Source organism: Orycteropus afer, unplaced genomic scaffold (genome assembly GCF_000298275.1).
Source record: "Orycteropus afer afer isolate SDZICR_OR568_19922 unplaced genomic scaffold, OryAfe1.0 scaffold00411, whole genome shotgun sequence".
Classification (NCBI taxonomy): Eukaryota; Metazoa; Chordata; class Mammalia; order Tubulidentata; family Orycteropodidae; genus Orycteropus; species Orycteropus afer.
The window spans coordinates 1,257,929-1,261,198 of record NW_006921998.1 but is presented as its reverse complement, the minus strand read 5'-3'; the positions used below and the strand labels follow the sequence as shown (position 1 = coordinate 1,261,198).

Below are 3,270 nucleotides of genomic sequence, written 5' to 3'. Positions count from 1 at the left end.
AAGCCACCAATCTTTTGGTGAGCAGCCCAGTGCTTTAACCTCAGCCACCAGAGCTAGTTTGTGCTAAATCTGGAACTTGAATTCAAGTGGATCTTACTCCAGAAACCATGCCCTTTATGCAACGCAACACAATGCAACCATTGCCATGGAGTCGGGTCCAACCCATAGTGACCCTTCCTTGGGTTTCTGAGGCAGTATCACTACGGAAGTAGATTGCCCAACCTTGCTTCCGATGCTCTTTAGCTCTGGTGGCGTAGTGCCTAACTACATTTGACTGCTGACCAGAAGACTGGTGGTTCAAACCCACCAAGCCATTCCTCAGAAGGAAGGTTGGGCAATCCAATGACATAGTGATACTGCCTTAGAAACCCAAGGAGGGGTCGCTATGAGTCAGGTCTGACTCGATGGCAGTGAGTATTTGTATGCTCTTTATAGTACAGCAAAATCATAGTGTCTGGGACATCATGGGCACTCATCTTTGAAAAGCTGAAACAGGGTCAAGGCAAATACAGGATGGACTGAGCCAATGAATTGTAAAAAGTTGGGTCTTAGTACATTACATTGAGTCCAGGAATTAGAAAGCAGTTTAATCTGTGCATTTATAAGTCTGTACAGGGAAGGAGGGGAAGGTAAGGCAGATGCGTGAGACGAGAACATGAGAGGGCAGAGTGCCCGCATTTCAAAATGAGAGATGTCAGAAAACCCATTAGTGGACTCTTGTTTTATGTTACGATATTAGATGCATGCTGGGTAAGACACTATTTTGAGAGTTATTTTTATTCAGAATCAGCTGTTTTCTTAAGCAATAAATGGGAATGCACATTAATGTGTATGCATTGATCTTTAACCCTTAAAAGGCTGTCATTTTCAGTTAGGAATCTTTGGTAATGTGGATTGAATTATGTCCCCAAAAAATATGTGTTGTTAATCCTGACATCTATGCCTGTAGATAATAGTTATATAGATTATCCTATTTGGGAATGAATTGTCTTTCCTATGTTAATGAGAACAGGATTAGTGTAGGGTGCAGCTTTAGTCAATCTGTATTGAGATATAAAAGAGATTAATAAAGCTAGTGAGAGAAGCAGAGATGGGGGAAGAGAAATAAACCACATGAAGACCACTTGGGAGCAGAAGCTCAGAGACAAGGACCTTTGTCCAGAGCTGAAACAGAGAGAAAGCTTTCCTATAGAGCTGCCAGCCTTCTGGTTAGCAGTCACATGCCTTAGGCACTACGCCACCAGAGCACCCTCCTGGAGAGCCAGAACCCTAAAATCAAACTTCTAGCCTCCTAAAAACCAAAAACAACTGCCATTGAGTCAATTCCAACTCTTAACGACCCTATAGGATAGGCTAAAACTGCTTCATAGGGTTTCCAAGGCTGTAATCTTTAAGGAAAGCAGACTGCCTCATCTTTATCCTATAAAGCTTGTGGATTCGAACTACCGACCTTTTAGTTTGCAGCCAAATTCTTTAACCATGGCACCACCAGAGCCTCCTAACCTGTGAGAAAAAAGATTTCTTGCTTGTTAAAGCCATGTGTTTGTGCCATTTTTACTATAGCAGTACTAGGTAACTAAGATACTTGATTATTGAAAAAAGATTGTATTTTCATCAATGCATGTTTACTTGGATTTAAAAAAAAAATTGATACAGGACTTTACCTTTAATGTACATACACTGGATTGTTTTTTTTCCTATATGATTAATTTATGCTACTAACTCATTGTATGCAATTTAATATAAATTAGATAAATGTTTCCATTATTAAAGAATAAACCAGAAAACAAACAAATAAACCAACCTGTTGTTGTAGAGTCTGTTTTGACAGAGGACAAAGCAATGTGTTACAGTGTAGATCTGTTCCATCACATTTTCTTGGCTGTCATTTTTATGAAAGCAGATTGGCAGGTCTTTCTTTTGCAGTACCACTGGGTGGGTTTGAACCGCCAACATTAGATTAGCTGGCAAGTGCACACTGTTGGTGCCACCCATGGATTTTCACATCATTGTGATTTTCAAATACTGTTGATTTAACATGAAAAAAAAAAACTAATTAATGTATTTGCTATAATAAAATTCTTCACATCAAAACTGTAAACTAAGAGAGTAGATGACATTGTTGTTGTTTTCATTAGGCTCCGACAAGTCAGCTCCAACTCAAAGCAACCCTATGTACGACAGAATGAAACATTTCCCAGTCATGCACCATCCTCACAATCCTTGCTATGCTTAAGCCCACCACTGAAACCACTGTGTCAATCCATCTCTTTGAGGGTCTTCCTCTTTTTTGCTGACCCTCCACTTTCCCAAGAATGATATCCTCCAGAGAGTGATCCCTTCTGACAACATGACCAAAGTAGGTGAGGTGAAGCCTTTCTCACTTCAAAGAACATTCCAGCTATACTTTTTCCAGAACAGATTTGTTCGTTCTTCTGGCAGTCTATGGTACTTTCAGCATTCTTTGCCAATACCACAATTCAAAAGCATCAACCTTTCTTTGGTCTTCCTTATTCATTGTCCAGTTTTCACATACATATGAGGCTATAGAAAATACCGTGGCTTGGGTTAGTGCACCTTAGTCCTCAAACTGACATCTTTGCCCTTCACCACTTTAAAAAGTTCTTTTGCAGCAGATTTTCCCAGTGCAATAAGTCGTCTGATGTCTTGGTTGCTGCTTCCATTGGTGTTGACTGTGGATCCAAATAAAATGAAATCTTTGACAACTTCACTCTTTTTTCCATTTATTGCGATGCTGCTTATTGGTCCAGTAGTGAACGTATTCGTTTTCTTTATGTTGAAGTGTGATCCATACTGCACACTGTAGTCCTTAATCTTCATCGTGTTTCAAATGATCTTCACTTTCAGCAAGCAAGGCTGTGTCATCTACATATCGCAGCTTGTTGCAGTTCTGATGCTTTGTTGTTCATATAGTCCAGCTCCTTGGATTATTTGCTCAGCATACAGATTGAATAAGTAGGATGAAAGGCTACAACCCTGACACACACTCTTCCTGATTTTAAACCATGCAGTATACCCTTGTTCTGTTCGAGGGACAGGTCTATGCATATGTTCCTCATGAGCACAGTTAAGTGCCCTGGAATTCCCATTCTTTGTAATAGTATCCATAATTTCTTATGATCCATACAGTCAAATGCTATTGCATAGTCAATGAGACACAAGTAACATCTTTCTGGTATTCTTTGCTTTCAGCCAAGATCCATCTAACATTAGTAATGATATCCCTCATTCCACGTCCTCTTCTGAATC

General features: G+C 39.8%; 1 protein-coding gene across 1 annotated transcript in view; it reads left to right on the top strand.

The window, feature by feature from the left end:
• Positions 1-3,270, top strand: part of SLIT2 (slit guidance ligand 2) — a 569,662-nt gene that overhangs the window by 226,810 nt on the left and 339,582 nt on the right. The window lies entirely within an intron of this gene.